Source organism: Panthera tigris, chromosome X, assembly GCF_018350195.1.
Source record: "Panthera tigris isolate Pti1 chromosome X, P.tigris_Pti1_mat1.1, whole genome shotgun sequence".
Lineage (NCBI taxonomy): Eukaryota > Metazoa > Chordata > Mammalia > Carnivora > Felidae > Panthera > Panthera tigris.
Window position 1 is genome coordinate 88,418,403 of NC_056677.1, and position 19,028 is coordinate 88,437,430.

The 19,028-nt window shown below is 35.4% G+C and overlaps 1 protein-coding gene across 3 annotated transcripts in view; it reads left to right on the forward strand.

The window, feature by feature from the left end:
• COL4A5 (collagen type IV alpha 5 chain) overlaps positions 1-19,028 on the forward strand; it is a 236,354-nt gene that overhangs the window by 22,225 nt on the left and 195,101 nt on the right. The window lies entirely within an intron of this gene.

The following is a 19,028-nucleotide window of genomic DNA, read 5'->3' on the forward strand; positions in this document are numbered from 1 at the left end:
GACCTCAATGAAGCGTCCCTCTTGGGAGTTGCCTGTGGAAATCTTACTGAAGATATCCAAGTCCCAATTTAGGCTTCCCTCTCTTCTATTTTTTTAAATCAACTTTCTTTGAAGTATAGTTTACATATAATAAACTGCATCCATTTTAAGTGTACAGTTACTAAATTTGACAAATGTATACACCCTCAATAATTAAGATATTGAATAGTTTCATTACCCCCCAAAATTCACGTATATCCCTTTCCAGTGAAATCCTGCCCTGTCTCTGTTCCCTGGGAGCCACTGATCTATCTTTCACGATGAACGTTTGTGTACAAGTCATTTTGTACACATAATTTTCATTTCTTTTGGGTAGATACAAAGAAATGGAGTGTATAAAGTATTTAACAAGAAACTGCCGAAATATTTGTCAAACGGATGATACTATTTTACATTTCTACCAGCAGTGTATAGGATCTTTGTAATTATAGACATCCTAGTGGATATGAGAGGGTATCTTGTTTTATTTGGATTTTCCTAATGCTGAACATGGGTTCATGTAGTTACTGACTATTCAGATATCTTTTTTTATTAATTGTATTTAAATCCAAGTTAGTTAGGAGGGCACTTGTTGGCATGAGCACTGGATGTTTTATGGAAACCAATTTGACAATAAATTATATTTAATAAGAAAAAGAAAAAAAATCCAAGTTACTTAACATATAGTGTAATAATGGTTTCAGGAACAGAACCCAGTGATTAATCACTTACATATAACACCCAGTGCTCATCCCAACTGCCCTCCTTAATGCCCATCACCCATCCAGCCTGTCTCTCCACCTCCCCTCTAGCAACCCTCAGTTTGTTCTCTGTATTTAAGAGTCTCTTATAGTTTGCCTCCCTCTCTGTTTTTATATTATTTTTCCTTCCCTTTGCCTATGTTCATCTGTTTTGTTTCTTAAATTCCACATGAGTTAAATCATATGATATTTATCTTTATCTGACTTATTTATTTCAAATATTTTTTGTGATCTGTATTCTATAATCTTTGCCCATTTTTTAAAAGTTTTATTGCTTATCTTCTTAAATTGAAAATTTTTGTATTCTGAGTACAAATTCTTTGTCATATGTACACTCTCACACACAGTATTTTTTACATTCTGTGGGTTGTATTTTCTTTCCCTTAACAAATAAGTTTAGTTTATCAATTATTTTCTTTTATCATTATTGCTTTTTGTGTCATGTGCAAGAAGCCTTTACATTAAAGTTTTTAATTTTTCTTCTATTTATTTGATACTTAGAGCTTTTGAACCATTTAGAGTTATTTTGTGTACAGTATGTAAGGATCCTAGTTCAATTCTTTAAAAAATGTATTGATTTGGGGCGCCTGGGTGGCTTGGTTGGTTAAGCGTCCAACTTCGGCTCAGGTCATGATCTCACGGTCCGTGGGTTCGAGCCCCGCGTCGGGCTCTGTGCTGACAGCTCAGAGCCTGGAGCCTGTTTCAGATTCTGTGTCTCTCTCTCTCTCTCTCTCTCTGCCCCTCCCCTGTTCATGCTCTGTCTCTCTCTGTCTCAAAAGTAAATAAACGTTAAAAAAAAATTTAAAAAAATGTATTGATTTAAATGTATTAATATAAAATTAATCATTTGACATGAATAATTCAGTGACATTTAGTGCATTCACCATGTTGTGCAGCCACCACCTCTGTTTAGTTCCAAACATTTTTATTGCTCCAAAATAAAACCTCATACTTAAGCAGTTTCTCTCTATTTCCATCCTCCCCTCAGCCCTTAGAAACCACCAATCTGCATTTTGTCTCTGTGGATTTAACCTCTTTTGGATATTTCATACATTATGTGACCATTTGTGTCTGGCCTCTTTCACTTGGAATATTTTTGAGGTTGATCCTCATCATATCATCTAACAGTACTTCATTCATTCTTATGGTTGGGTAATATTGCATTATATGAATATATTACATTTTGTTTATCTATACATCCATTGATGGACATTTGGATTGCTTACCTTTAAGCAATTGTGAATAACACTGCTATGAACACATATGTGTGTGTGTGTGTATGTGTGTGTGTGTATGTGTGTGTGTGTGTGTATACACACACACACACACATACACACACACACATTTGTTTGAGCACCTGATTTCAGTACTTTGGGGTATATAACTAAGAATAAAATTACTGGGCCATATGGTAATTCTGTCTTTTTGAGGGGCCACCAAACTGTTTTCCACAGGGTTGAACCATTTTATATTCCTACTAGCAATGCACGAGCACAATTTCTCCACCTCTTTCAAATAGTTTTTATTTTGTTTTCTTGTTATTACTATTATTATTATGGCCATCTTAGTTTGTTAATGAAATAATTCTTCATCGTGGTTTTGATTTGCATTTTTTTAATGACTAATGATTTTGAGCATCTTTTCATGTGTATGTTCACTATTTGTGTATCCATTCTTTGGAAAAATGTCTATTCAAGGCTTTTGCCTATTTTTTAATTGGACTGTTTGTCCTTTTGTTGTTGAGTTATAAGACTTCTGTATATATTCTGGGTACTAAACTGATACACGATTTGCAAATATTTTCTCCCATTCGGTAGGTCATTTTTCATATTCTTAGTAATATCCTTTTATGCACAAAAGTTTTTAGTTTTCATGGTGTCCAATTTATTTTTTTGTTGTTGCTCATACTCTTGGTGTCATATCTAATATTCCATTGCCAAATCCAGCGTCATGAAGATTTACTCTTATGGCTTCTTTTAAGATTTTTATGGTTTTAGATTTTTTTTTTAATTTTTTTAACCTTTATTTATCTTTTTGGCACAGACAATGGACGGGAGAGAGTCAGACAGAGCGGCAGGCACAGAATCCGAAACAGGCTCCGAGCAATGGGCACGGAGCCTGACGTGGGGCTCGAACTCGCAGACCGCGAGACTTCGACCTGAGATGCAGTCAGACGCCTAACCAACTGAGCCACCCAGGCGCCCCTGGTTTTAGATTTTATATTTAGTTCTTTGATACATTTTGAATTAGTTTTTGTAAATGACATGAGGTAGAAATCTTTTGCATGTGGATATACAGTTATCCCAGCACTATTGTTGAAGAAACTATTCTTTCCACATTGGATGGTCTAGGCACCCTTGTCAAAAATCAATTCACCATAGATGTATGGGTTTATTTCTGGACTTTTAATTCTATTCCACTGGCTATTTGTTCATCCTTATGCCAGTACCAACATTAGCTTTATAGTAAGTTTTGAAATTGGGATGTGTGGGTCCTCTAACTTTCTTTTCCTTTTTTACATTATTTTGGGTATTTGGGGACCCTTGTAATTCCACATGAATTTGAGGATCAGCTTTTCCATTTTTGCTCAAAAGGCTGGTGGAATTTTGATAAAGATTTCACTGAATCTGTTGATTGTTTTGGGTGGTATTGCCATCTTGATATTGTTGAGTCTTCCAATTCAGGAACACAAGATGTCTTTCTACTTATTTACATCTTCACTCCCCACTTTTTTAAAAAAAAAATAAGCTTTGCCCCCAAAGTGGGACTTGAACTCATGACCCTGAGATCAAGAGTTGTATGCTCTACCAACTGAGCCAGCTAGGCACCCCTATTCAGGTCTTTTTAAATTTCTTTCATCAATGTTTTCTAGTTTTCTATGTACATGTCTTTCATTTACTTGGTTAAATTTATTCCTAGATATTTTATTCTTTTGGATGGTATTGTAAATTGAATTATTTAGTTAATTTCCTTTATAGATTGCTCATTAGGATTGTATAGAGACAAAATTGATTTTTGTGTTCATCTTGTACCCTAAGACTTTGTTGAACTCATTTATTGGCTTTAATATTTTATTTGTAGATTCTTTAGGACTTTCTATGTATAGAGGATAATCTCTTCTAAATAGATACAGTTTTACTTCTTCCTTTCAAATTTAGATGTCTTTTATTTCTTTTCCTTACATAATTACTTTGGCAAAGTCTTCTAGTACCATGTTGAGTAGAATTGATAAAAGCAAGCGTTCTTGTCTTACTCCTGATCTTGGAGGAAAAGCTTTCAATCTTTTGCAGTTGAGTATTGAGTTAGCTGTGAGTTTTCCATAAATAATTTTTGTCATGTTAAGAAGGTTCCCATCTACGGGCACCTGGTTGAGTGTCTGACTCTTTATTTTAGCTCAGGTCATGATCTCATGGTTCTTGGGTTTGAGCCCCGTGTTGGACTCCATGCTGATGACACAGAAAGCCTGCTTGGGATTCTCTCTCTCTCTCTCTCTCTCTCTCTCAAAAATAAATAATTAAAATTTTTAAAAAGGAAAGTTTCTATCTATTCCTAATTTCTGAGTACATTTATCATAAAAGGGTGTTGGATTTTGTCATATGTGTTTTCTGTATCAATTAAGATGATTACATGATTTTTTTTCTCCTTGTTCTATTAATGTGTCCTATTATATCAATAATTTTCTTATATTGAACCACCCTTGCAATCATGGGATAAATTTCACTAGGTCATGGTATATAATCCTTTTCGTATATTATTGGAGTTAGTTTGCTAGTATTTTGTTGAGATTTTTTAAATTTGTTTTTTATAGAGGGTGTTGGTCTCTAATTTTCTTTAGTATCTTTGTCTGGTTTTGGTATCAGGATAATATTGGCTTCACAGAATGAGTTAGGTTGTATTACCTCCTCTTCTATTTTTGGAAGAGTTTGAGAAGAACTGATGTTAAATTTTTTTTTAAATATTTGGTAGAATTCATGAGTGAAGTTATCTGTGGACTATACTTTGTTGTGAGGTTTTTCATTACTGATTCAATGACTTTACTTGTTATAAGCTTTCTTAGATTCTATGTTTCTTTTTTCTCAGATTCTCTATTTCATTTTTCTTATTTTAATTATTGAAATATAATTCACACATGATGTTATCTTTGTTTCAGGTGTACAACATAGTGATTTGACAATTCTATACATCACTCAACGCTTACCGCTATAAGTGTAGTCACTGTCACCATATATTATTACAATATTATTGACTATATTCTTTATGCTTATTTTCATTTCTGAGACTTATGTATGTTATAACTGTGAGTTTTGTACGTCTATATCCCCTTTATCTATTTTGCCTGTCCCCACACCCACATCCCTTTGGCAACTGCCAGTTGTTCTCTGTATTTAAGTGTCTTTTTCTGCTTTATTTGATCACTTGTTTTTTTTCTTAGATTCCACATGTATGTGATATCATATGGTATTTGTCTGTCTCTGACTTAGCATAACATCCTCTAGGTCCATACATGTTGGCACAAATGGCAAGATCTCATTCTTTTTTTTATGACTGAGTAATATTTACTTCTCTCTATATGCCACTTCTTTTTTATCCATTCATCTGCTTTTTTAAGTTTTTATTTACATTCCAGTTAGTTAACATAAAGTTTCATATTAGTTTTGGCTGTACAATAGAGCGGTTCAACACTTCCATACAATACCCAATACTCAACACAACAAGTGTACTCCTTAATCCCCATCACCTATTTCACCCATCCTTCCCCCCGCCTCCCCTCTGATAACCAGAAGTTTATTCTCTATAGTTAAGAGTCTGTTTCTTGGTTTGCCTCTCTTTTTCCCTATGCTTTTTTGTTTTGTTTCTTAAATTCCACATATAAGTGAAATCATGATATTTGTATTTCTTTGACTAATTTATTTTACGTAGCATAATACATTCTAGCTCCATCTCTATTTTCTTCTTGATTTAGTTTTGATAATTTGCATGTTTGGGAGAATTTGTTCATATCATCTAAGTTGTCTAATTTTTTTGGTGTGTAAGTATTTATAGTATTCTGTTATAATCCTTTTTATTTCTGTAAAATTAGTAGTAATGTTCCATAATCTTTCATTATTTGTTTCAGTTATTTACATCTTCTCTGTTTTTCAGTCTAGGTAAAGGTTGGTTGATTTTGCTGATCTTTTCCAAAGAACCAATTTTTGGTTTAATTGACTTTTCTCTATTGTTTTTCTATTCTCTATATAACTTATCTCCACTCTAATTTTTATAATTTACTTCCTTATGCTTGCTTTGCATTTAGTTGGCTTTTATATTTCTAGTTTTTCTGAGGTACAAAAGTAGGTTACTGATTTGAAATCTTTCCTCTTTTTTAATGTAGGCATTTACTGCTATAAATTTCCCTGGCACTACTCCCTTTACCGCATCCCATAAGTTGTGGTATGTTGTGTTTTCATTTTCATTCTTCTCAAAGTGTTTTCTAATTTTCTTTGTGATTTTTTTCTTTGACCTTTGGTTCTTTAAGAGTGTATTAATTTTCACATTTTTGTGATTTTCCCGGTTTTTCCCCTTTTATTGATTTCTAAATTCATTTCTTAGTGGTTGGAGAATATACTTTATAGGACTTCAGTGTTTTTATATTTATTGAGGCTGGTTTTGCGGCCTGTATAGGTTCTGTCTTGAAGAATATTCCATGAACATTTGAGAAGACTGTATATTCTGCTGTAGAGTGAAGTGTCCTATATTTGTGTTTTAGGACTGGGTTTAAGGTGTTGTGCAAGACATCTATTTTCTTATTATTCTTCTGTCTAGATGTTTTTATCCATTTTTGAAACTTGATTATTGAAGTCTCCAACTTCAATTATTATAAAACTGTCTAATTCTGTCTTCAAGTTTATCAATATTTGCTTCATATACTGGGGCTCTACTGTTTGGTGTGTATTCTTATAATTATTATAAATTACGGATGCATTTACTTTTTAAAAATATATGTAACTTCCTTCTTTGTTTCTTGTAACAGGTTTTGGCTTAAAATATAGTTTGATATTATAGCCAGCTACTCTAGCTCTCTTTTGGTCATTATTTGCATGGAATATCTTTTTTCTTTCTTTAACTTTCAATCCATTCTGCCAGTCTCTGTCTTTTGATAGGAAAGTTTAATGCATTTACATATTAAATGATTACTTATAAAAAGGATTTACCATTGCTATTTTGCTATATTCTGTATGTCTTATAACTTTTTTGCCTTCATTTTCTCTATTCGTTTCTTCTTTTGTGTATAATTTATTATTTGTATGGTACCATTTTCATTCTCTTTTCATTTCCTTTTATGTATTTCTTTTACATAGTAGTACTACATTTTTCTTAGTAGTTACCCTAGGGATTAAAATTAATATCCTAAATTTATAACAGTCTGATTTGAATTCATATCATATTGTTGTTCTCATAAGTTACAGCTTTATATATTGTGTGCCTTGTAAAATATAACTATCTCTTTGTGTGTTTGGTTTTTAAATTATATAGGAAATAAAAAGACTTACAAATTGAAACTATAATATACTGGCTTTTATATTTACCTATATAGTTACCTTTACTAGAGATCTTTATTTCTTCATAAGGCTGTGAGTTATTATCTTGTGTCTTTTCATTTCAGCCTGAAAAAATTCCTTTAGCATTTCTTGTAAGGCAGGTCTACTGGCAATGAACACTCTTGGGTTTTATTTATCTAAACGTGTCTTAATTTTACCTCCCATTTTTGGAGGATGGTTTTTGCTAGATAGGGAATTCTTGATTTTCAGCATTCTTTTACTGTCAGTACTTTAAATATGTCATTCCACTGCCTTTTGGCTTCCATGGTTTCTGATGAGAAATCAGCTGCTAATTTATTGAAAATCTCTTTGTGTTGAGTTGCTTCTCTCTTGCAGCTTTACAGATTCTCTCTTTGTCTTTGTCTTTGGCAGTGTTTTTTTAATGTTTTATTTATTTTTGAGAGAGAGAGAGAGAGCATGAGCGGAGGAGGGGCAGAGAAAGGGGGACACAGGATCCAAAGTGGGGTCTGCCCTGACAATAGAGAGCCTGATGTGGGGCTCAAACTCACAAACTGTGAGATCATGAAGTCAGACTCCCAATTGACTCAGTCACCCAAGTGCCCCTGTCTTTGACGGTTTGATTAGAATATTTCTTAGATATCTTTGAGGTTATCATACCTGGAGTTCATTGAACTTCTTGAATATGTAGATTCATGTATAATTAAACTTGGGAAGGTTTCATCTGCTATTTCTTAAAATACTCTTAAAAGAATATTTAAATATTATTTTCTATTTTCTTTTGGTGCTTCTAAAATGCATACGTTGTTCAGCTTGGTGTCCCATGGGTTTCCTGGCTCTACTCATTTGTCTTCATTCTTCCACTCAGAATGGATAATTTCAATAGTTGTATCTTCAAGTTTATTGATTTTTTCCCTTCTGCCTGTGATAGCTGATGTTAAACACCTCTGTTGAAATTCTCATTTCAAATACTGTGCTTTTTAGCTCTAGAATTTCTGTTTGGTTCCTTTTTGTACTTTCTATGTCTTTGTTGGTATTTTCCTTTTGTTCACATATTGTTTTTCTGGTTTCCGTTAGTTCTTGGTCCGTGGTTTTCTCTAGCTCTTTGAGTATGTTTAAGACAGTTGTTTTAACGTCTTTGTCTAGCTTTTTTGCAATGGGTTTTTTGCCAAAACACAGGTGTCATGAAAACCACCACTAAACCTAAACCAAAATGGGAAAGGAAAAGACTTATATCCACATCGTTGTCATTGGACACAGATTTGGGCAAATGTAATACTACTGGTCATCTGATCTGTAAATGTAGTGGGATCAACAAAAGAACTATCAAAAAATGTGAGAAGGAGGCTGCTGAGATGGGAAAAGACTTCTTTAAGTATGCCTGGGTCATGGATAAACTGAAAGCTGAAAATAAATGTGATATCACCAGTGATATCTCTCTGTGTAAATTTGAGACCAGCAAGTATTATGTGACCATCATTGATGCCCCAGGACACAGAGACTTTATCAAAAACATGATTACAGGCGTATCTCAGGCCGACTGTGCTGTCCTGATTGTTAGTGCTGGTGTTGGTGAATTTGAAGCAGGTATCTCCAAGAATGGGCAGACCCATGAGCTGCCCTTCTGGTTTACACACTGGGTGTAAAACAACTAATTGTTGGTGTTAACAAAATGGATTCCACTGGGTCACTCTACAGCCAGAAGAGATATGAAGAAATCATTAAGGAAGTCAGCACTTACATTAAGAAAATTGGCTACAACCCTGACACAGGTGGCATTTGTGCCAGTTTCTGATTGGAATGGTGACAACATCCTGTAGCCAAGTGCTAACATGCCTTGGTTCAAGAGATAGAAAATCACCCATAAAGTTGGCAATGCCAGTGGAATCACACTGCTTGAAGCTCTGGATTGCATTATGCCATCTCATTCAACTGACAAGCCCTTGATTCTGCACCTCCAGGATATCTACAAATTTGGTGGTATTGGTACTTTCCCTGTGGGCCAAGTAGAGACTGGTGTTCTTAAACCTGGTATAATGCTCACCTTTGCTCCAGTCAAGTCTGTTGAAGTGCACCATGAAGCTTTGAGTGAGGCTCTTCCTGGGGACACTGCGGGTCTCAATGTCAAGAACATATCTGTAAAAAATGTTCATTGTGGTGATGTGACTGGTGACAGCAAAAATGATCCTCCAATGGAAGCAGTTGGCTTCATGGCTCAGGTGATTATCCTGAACCATCCAGGCCAAATCAGTGCTGGATATGCACCTGTGCTAGATTGTCCCAATCTCACGTTGCACGTTTTCTGAGCCAAAGGAGAAGATTGATCATCATTCTGGAAAGAAGCTGGAAGATGGTTCCAAGTTCTTGAAATCTGGTGATGCTGCCATTGTTAATAAATGGTTCTTGGCAAGCCTATGTGTGTTGAGAGGTTCTGTGACTATCCTCCTCTGGGGTGTTTTACTGTTCATGACATGTGACAGCTGGTTGTGACAGGTGGTTGCTGTGGGTGTCATTAAAGTGGTGGACAAGAAGACAGCTGGTGCTGGCAAGGTCACCAAGTCTGCCCAGAAAACTCAGAAGGCAAAATTAATATTAACCCTGCCACCTGCCACCCCAGTCTTTAAACAGTGGTGGAAGAATGGTTTCAGAACTGGTTCTGTCAATTGGCCATGTAAGTTTAATAGTAAAAGACAAGTTAATGATAATAATGCATTGTAAAACCTTCAGAAGGAAAGAAGAATGTTCTGTAGACCATTTGTTTTGTGTGTGTGTGTGTGTGTGTGTGTGTGTGTGTGTGTGTGAGAGAGAGAGAGAGAGACAGTTTTGTTATTAGTTTTTAAAATTAGTAATTTTTAATGGAAATAACTTGACCAAAAATCTGTCACAGAATTTTGAGACCCATTAAAACTAAAGTTTAATGAGAAAATAAATTAAAAAGGTAAAGTCCTTGTCTAATAAGGCCAGCATTTGGACTTCCTCAGTGATAATTTCTGTCAATTATGTTTTCTTAAACATGCTACACTTTCCTTTTACTTTGTAATATTTGGTTGAAAACAGAATTTGATTATTTTAAATGTGGTAACTGGAAATCAGATTTTTCCCTTTACTAGAGTTTCCTCTTTTTTATTGTTGAGGGAAGTAGCTATCTATTTGTTTAGTGACATTTGCAACTTATTTACGTAGAGACCATATACCTTGTCACGTGTGGTACTGAAATCTGTGTTGCTTTAACTATTGCTCAGATAGCTTTTTAAAAAAAAATTAATGTTTATTTTTGAAAGAGAGAGACAGACTGCAAGTGGGGCAGGGGCAGAGAGAGAGGGAGACACAGAATCCACAGCAAGCTCCAGGCTCTGAGCTGTCAGCACAGAGCCTGACACAAGGCTCGAACTCACGAACTGCAAGATTATGACCTGAGCTGAAGTCAGATGCTTAACTGGCTGAGCCACGCAGGCACCCATGAGATAACGTTTTGATGGATATTTCTTTGAATGCCAGGAACCAATAAAAGAGAGAGAGAGAAAAGGAGAACAAAAGAGAAAAAAAAAGAGGAGGAAGAAGAAAAATCTCCCGTCTTTGTGCATTTGCTCTTTGTTGTAGCACTCCTTCAACACTTGGCCAGGACATTTGCAACTCTGCCTTAGCTTTCACTTCCTGCTTATACTGTGCTTGGAGATCAGCCATTGTGAAAGCATAAGTTTTTCTCAGGTCTTTGCTGAGCATGGGTCCTCCCCGGACATATACCTGGCTTTTTAAATTCCTCAGTAAACATGGACATTTTTCAATGCCCTTTTTTTTTTTCCCCCCAAAACTTCACTGCTTTCCTCACAGGCTTTTGGGAGTTTATCCATATGACTTACCTTCAGTCTTTTGCCCCAGGCAACTGTGAATTATCCATTCACCTTACAGTGTTTTTCACAATGACTACTGCTCTGCTGTCCTGAGTCTTTTCTAAGTTAGGTGAAACAAAGACAAATACCCTGCATCAGGTGGCCCCCAGACAGGTGAGTGCAGACAAACAATACTTTGTGAACAAAATCTTCTCTGCTGCCTCTGGTACCAAGGACAAGGGTCCCACAGTGTGAAGGTGGCTGCTCTCTTGGAAGGTGCCACCGAGCCAGGGAGGCAGCTGGGTAAGGACAAACAAAAGCACCACAGACATTTTCTACCACTTTTCATTTGTATTTTTCTTGATTCAACATTTGCTTGGTTGTTGTAAAGTTTGGATCATTTTCCAGAGTTCTGAAAAATTTAATTTTGACAGTTCCTCCTTGATTTTTTGATGTTTCTGTGGAGGGACAGGTGCTCAGAGTTTCCTACTCAACCATTTCACTGATGTCCAAAATTTTTCTAATATGAAAATCCAGTTGTTCTTTCACTATTTTTTGAAAGACAATCCTTTCCCTATTGAGTTACTTTTCACTTTTGTTGGAAGTCAGTTGCCCATATTATGTATGAATCTATTTCTGGACCATATACTCTGTTTTGTTGATCTGCTTGCCTATCTTTATACTAATATCACACTGTCTTGGTTATTCTAGCTTTATGATAAGGCTTGAAATCAGGCAGTTCAAGTTTATTTGGATTGTGTTTTTATTTATAGCCTAATTGACATTAATGATATTAAATCTCCCTTTGTATGTCTATGTTATATTTATTCTTTAGGTATTCTTTAATTTTTCTTGGCAGTGCCTTATACATTCCAGTGTACCAGTTTTATTATTTTTAGTAGTACCTTTTTGTAGATCCTTGAGGATTTTCTATATGTACAATTATGTCATTTTTGAAAAGTTTTACTTTTCCCCTTCCATTCTGTCTGCCTATTAGTTGTGTATCTTGCCTTGCTGTCTTGGGATAGGACCACCACTAAAATATTCAGTAGAGGCTGTGAGAGCAAAGTGGTGAGATTAGTCATTTCTGCCTTGTTCCAATTACTAGGGGGATATCATTCAGTCTGTTACCATTAAATGTGATGTTAGTTCAATGGTTCTCAATGGGTTCATAAACTTTGCCCTCAGAGAACCGTTGGAAATGTCTAGAGTCATTCTTGGTCGTCATGAGTGGGAGCTGTTGTTGGTGTCTAGTGGGTACAGGCCAGAGATGCTGCTCACTATCCTCCAAAACACAGTACCTATACCCATCTAGTCTGCATGACAAGGAATCATCCAGGCCAAAATGTCAATAGTTCTACTGTTGAGAAACTCTGTGTTAGCTGTGTGCCTTATGGGCTGCCTTTTATCAGATTATACAAGTTACCTTTTATTCCTAGTTTGGTGAGAGTTTTAATCAGAAATGGCTACTATAATTCTGCATGTACAGAGATGATTATATAGTATTTTTTCCTTTATTGTACTTACAGAATGCATTACTGTCTTAGTCCATTCAGGTTGCTATAACGAAGTATCATAGTTGGGGTGAGAAATTTATTTCTTAGTTTTGGAGGCAGAAAAATCCAAGATCAGAGTGCTGGCAGAGTCAGTGTCCGGTGAAGGCACCCCTCTTGGTTCATAGACAACTGGAACAAAATCTGGATCTAGGAATGCACTTGATTTATTTGGGATTTGTGTGATTAAACTGACTCCCAGAGCCTCACATTGGGAGATGTGGAAGACAATTTTTACCCCTTTGTTGATTATCTCATTGCAATCAAGCTGGAAAATACTAGGATGTTTTTAGAACCAAGATAATGCTGTTAACATTAGTTAACTATTTCATTTTACTTGGCAATGAACATATAATATTCCATGGATACCAAGGGCTGCCCTAACAAAGTACCACAAAATGGGTGGTTTAAGATAACAAAAAAATATTGCCTCACACAATTCTGAAAGCTAGAAGTCTGAAACCAAGTGTCAGAAGGGCCATTCTCATTCGGAGGGCTCTAGGAGAGGATCATTCCTTTCCTCTTCTTAGCTTTTGGTGGTTCATTTCAGTCCTTGGCTTATACATACATCATTCCAATCTCTACCTTCATCATCACATGATGTTTTCCCTCTGTGTGTGTCTCTGTATCCAAATCTCCCCTGTCTTGTAAAGACACCAAGTAATTGGATTAGGACCCACCCTAATCCAATTTGACTGCATTTTAACTTGATTACATCTGCAAAGACCCTATTTCCAAATAAGGTCACATTCTGAGGGGCTGGGTGGGCATGAATTTTGGGAGTACACTATGCATAAGAAAATTTTTTATTTATGCTTTCAAATGATACCTTGAAAAATATTTTTATTTAAAAAAAAATTGTAACGTTTATTCATTGTTGAGAGACAGAGAGAGACAGAGCTTGAGCGGGGAAGGGGCAGAGAGAGGGAGACACAGAATCTGAAGTGGGCTCCAGGCTCCGAGCTGTCAGCACAGAGCCCCACGCGGGGCTCTAACCCACGAACCGCGAGATCATGACCTGAGCTGAAGTCGGACGTTCAACTGACTGAGCCACCCAGGCGCCTCGAAAAATATTTTTATTTTAATGTCCTTTGGTCTAAATGCCAAATATAAATAGTCCTATATGCAAATGTTCAGATAGACTGTCTAAAATTAATATAGAATTTCTCAAAGTTTACAAAACAAGAAACATGTGGAAGGATATGATATTGTTATTTTTTTCTGATTTAAATTTATCAGAATAGTGTCAAATGGGTGGCTTAGTTGGCTGAGTGTTGGACTCTTGATTTCGACTCAGGTCATGATCCCAGGGTTGTGTGATCAAGCTCCGCATCTGGCTGGCTCCACACTGAATGTGGAGTTCACTGCAGGTTCTCTCTGTCTCTGTCTCTCTCTTTCTTTCTCTCTCTTCCTCTGCCCATCCGCCCTCACTCACGCATGCCCCCACTCTCTCTCTCTAAAAAAAAATTATCATGATTTCAGCTTAGGTCATGATCTTGCAGTTCTCGGTTAGTGAGTTCAAACCCTGGGTCAGGCTCTGTGCTAACAGTGCAGAGCCTGCTTGAGAGACTCTCTCTCTCCCTCTCTCTCTGCCCCTCCCCTGCTCTCTCTTTCTCTCAAAAATAAACTTAATGGAAACCAATTTGACAGTAAATTTCATATATTAAAAAATAAAAAAAAAATAAAAAATAATAAACTTAAAAAATAAAAATAAAAAATAAATTATTGGAATAAAGTAAATGATCATTACATTAGAAAGTGTTTGGAGGAGGAGGTTTGTGAGACAGTCATCAAACTTTTGCATTCCGGTACATGTGCCAGGTTGACTAATACATAATCTCCTCACGCTCAAAAAACCTACAGTTCTGTTGAGAGGCAGATTACAATATAGCATGATGAGTGCAATAGTAGAATTGTACATAGGGCTGAGGACGAAATGATCTATATTGAGTTCTAAAACTGTGTGTGTGTGTGTGTGTGTGTGTGTGTGTGTGTGTAAGACAGAGGCAGAGAATAAGGGATGGAGGGATGGTGAAAGTGAGAGAGAGAAAAAAGAGAGTTAACTAATAGTTTTCAAAGGAAAAATAAGTAAATAAAAGTTGTTTATTCCATATACACTAATTTGAAAGTAATGATGCTCACAATGTTGTAACATAGTTCCACTCTATGTGCAAAATATTGATTTATTCCAAAATGTAGATTCTCTGACCAAGTATTTTCTTTTGGATCTCGAGGATCTACTAAAGGTAAAGCTCTCCTGTAGCTAATTGGGAAAATTCAGTGGGGTTGTCCCTACAATACTTATAATACTTAGCAATACTTATAATACATATAATAACTTGAAAAATTACAATGCCATGAAACAAACATCAGCCTGTTTAACTGCTGACTCTGTGACTGAAATAAATTGGTTCCCTTGGTTCTTCCCCTGCCCCAAGGTGTTTTTTTAAACCGAAATTAGCTGTAATTATTTGCTCTGGAAGATGTGCTGTGCTGCTTTGCATTGTTTTTCTTTTTCTCCCCACCATCCCACAGTTTACACTTATTTTTGATTAGGTGATACACTCAGGTGGTTCAAATTTTGATAGTTATTAGAATCTATACAACTAAAAGTCTTTCATTTTTTGTGCCCAGCCACATAGTTCTTCCTAGAGGCATCCTGTGTTAACTAACTTCTCTTGTTTTTACTTTTAGAACTATTTCATGCATATATAACCATGGGCACTTGCAAACATGCACACACTTACTTATGTTTCCCATTTTTATACATTTTCTGTACTTTGCTTAAGATCATTCCATGTTAGTACATAAAGAGCTCTGGCTACGTAGTATTATTCAATTGTATGGATGTGCCATAATTTATTTAACCAATCCTCTGCTGAGAAATATGTAGCTTGTTTCCTGACTTTTGCTATTACCTTTCTGCAACAAATAACCTTGTAATAGGTCATTTCAGATGTGTACTATCTGTAGGATAATTTTCTAGAAATGGAATTGCTGGGTTGGATGGTATGTGCCTTTGTCATTTTGATGGATATTGCCAAATTATCCTTCATAGAGGTTGTACCAATTTATACTTATACTAGTAATAGATAAAAGTGCTTGTTTCCCCAACCCTCACCAACACATTGTGCTATCAAACACTATATCTTTGCTAATATGATACGTGAAAAATGATATCTCATTGTGGTTTTAATTTGCATTTATGTTTTGAGTAAGGTTGAGCATCTTTTCATATATTTAAGACCCTGTGATATTTATAAAAATAATTCCCTTTTTTTGATGGTTGGGATGCTACTGGACTGATGGCATAATATCTTTTCTCCTTAACTTATACCAATGAACATTTTTTTTTTTTACACAAGAGAACAAGGGTAATTCCAAAGAGCACATTAAACTCTAAGTCAGAACATTTTATGTGTTTTAAAAATTCACTAGCTTTTTACAGTTAACTCATTATACAGCTAACATATCATAGTTGATAAACAACTGAACCAGTATCCCCTAGTAATTTTAAATGATTTAAATTACTTATAAGAAATTTAAATCAATATTTTGTTAGTTTTTAGTATATATCATACTTAAAATGTTTCTATCAAGAAAAAAGAATTATTCTTTACTAAGAAACTTATCCATGTTTTAGAATTTACACAGAATTATTTAAAATTATATGTTCTCATTTAAAATATGCATTTGCAATTTTCTTTCTCAATGCCTAAGACACATTATAGGAAGGTTAGAAGTTCAGTGTATATTTAAATGTGCTGGCTGATTCATAAATGGCTCTGGACTCCTTTGCATCATACAACAAATTGTTCTCAGAGCTTTGTCTATGGCATTGTATATCACTTCTATTATAGCACTTATTAATGTCTGCCATGTATCATCATTAGTTATTTATGTGTCTGCCTTTCTCACTAGATTGTGAACTTCTAGAGGATATAATTTGCATTCCCCTTTAGCACTAGCATAGACTCCATATTCATAAAATGTTTGTTGAATTGAATTGAAGCACATTTACATTGGGGTTCTGAGGTTGCATTTTTAAAAACACTTTTCCACCTAGTTTTTATTTCATTTTTGCATAATGTCTTATTCTAATGCTGCTCGACTTTGCTTTCTGCTGATATTATTGACTTCGTATTGAAAATAAATACTCAAAATTCTCCTCTAATAATAGCATTGAAGAGGTAGATTTTTTTTAATTGTACATATATTTCCTTACTGTTCTTCATTTTCTTCCATCAAAGTCCTACTTTACTTTTAACCAGAGGCAGTTCCAAACATTTACTGGGCAATGGTGGGTAGATTGGGCGCTGTGGTAAGGTATATTAATTGTTTCATGTCATTATGTTCCCAATTTATGTAGGCAATTTGAAATGTGCAATTAAAGTTCTGGTCATTGCTAATATTAAGTAATTTAGAAGGTTCTATAACAGAGTGAACAGCTTTTCAAATGACCTTTTTTTAATTTAAAATTTTATTGAAATAATTGTGGATTCACATGCAGTTCTAAGAAATAATACAGAGAGTTCTTTTGTATACTTTACCTGTTTCCTCCAAATGGTGACACCTTGCAAAACTATTGCATAATATCACAACCAGGATATTAATGTTAACACAATCTATCAGTCTATTCAAATTTCACCATATTTACTTGTGTTCATTTGTGTGTGTGGGTTTTAGTTCTGTACAATTTTATCACATATGTAGATTTATGTATCCATCACCACAGCTAAAATACTGAACAGTTTCAACACCACAGGATATTTTATTGTGCTTTTTTTTAAAAAAACAATTTTTTTAACGTTTATTTATTTTTGAGACAGAGAGAGACAGAGCATGAACGGGGGAGGGTCAGAGAGAGGGAGACACAGAATCTGAAGCGGGCTCCAGGCTCCGAGCTGTCAGCACAGAGCCCGACGCGGGGCTCGAACTCACGGACCACGAGATCATGACCTGAGCTGAAGTCGGCCGCTTAACCGACTGAGCCACCCAGGCGCCCCTATTGTGCTTTTATAACCATACACACCTCCCGTTTTCTCCCCTCCCCCCCATCATCCTAATTCATGGCAACCCATAATCTGTTATTTATTTCCAAAATTTTGTCCTTCAAAAATGTTGCATAAATAGAATAATACAGTATGAAATTTTATGTAATTAGCATTTTTAATTTTTAATTAAATAATTTTTTGATGTTTATTTATTTTTGAGAGAAAGAGAGCATGAGCAGGAGAGGGGCACAGAGAGACAGAGACACAGAATCTGAAGCAGGCTCCAGGCTCTGAGCTATCAGCATAGAGCCAAACATGGGGCTCGAACTCATGAGCCATGGATCATGACCTGAGCTGAAGTCGGACACTCAACTGACTGAGCCACCCAGGCGCCCCTTATGTGATTAGCATTTTGATCAGTGTAATTCCCTGGAGATACATCCAAGTTTTTCTGATTATCAATAGTTTATTCCTTTTTATTACTGAGTAATATTCTATGTTATGTATGTACCACAGTTTGCTAAATCAGTCACATATTGAAGGAAATCTGGAATGATTCCACTTTTGGGCTATTACAAATAAACCTGCTATGAATATTACTGCACAGGTTTTTGTGTAAGCACAAATTTTCATTTCTTGGGCTAAATGACCAGGGTAAAATTGCTGGGTCATATGGTAGTTACATGTTTACTTTTATAAGATACTGTCAACTGTTTTACAGAGTAGCATTCTTACCCTAAATGAGTGATCCAGTGTTTTCCTCACCCTCACCAGTATATACCGTTGACACTATTTTTCATTTTAGCTATTCTTATAGGTTTGTCGTAATAGCGCAGTGTGGTTTCAGTTTGTGGTTCTCTAATGGCTAATGATGTTGAACATCTTTTGGTGTGTTTGTTTGCCATCTGTGTATCCTCTTCAGTGAAATGGCTCTTCATTGTCTTTTGCCCATTTTCTAATTGGACTGTTTGTTTTGTGTTTTTACTATTGAGCTTTTGAGTTCTTTATATATTCTAGATTTAGTTCTTTTTTGGATATGTAGTTTGTAAGTATTTTTTCCCAATCTGTAGCTTGTCTTTTCATCCTTTTAATAGGATCTTTTGCAGAGCAAATGATTTAACATTTAATGAAGTCCAATGATTCAATAATCTCTTCTTATGAGTTGTGCTTTTGGTGTCATCTAACAATACTTCACCTATCCCTGGATACTGAAGATTTTCTAAAAGTTTTATACTTTCATTTTAATCATTTAAGTCTGTGATCCATTTTTAATTTCTGGCTGTCTTTTCTTCTTTTCTCTATTGAAGTGCTCTTATAGTTTTGAAAACAAAAATCA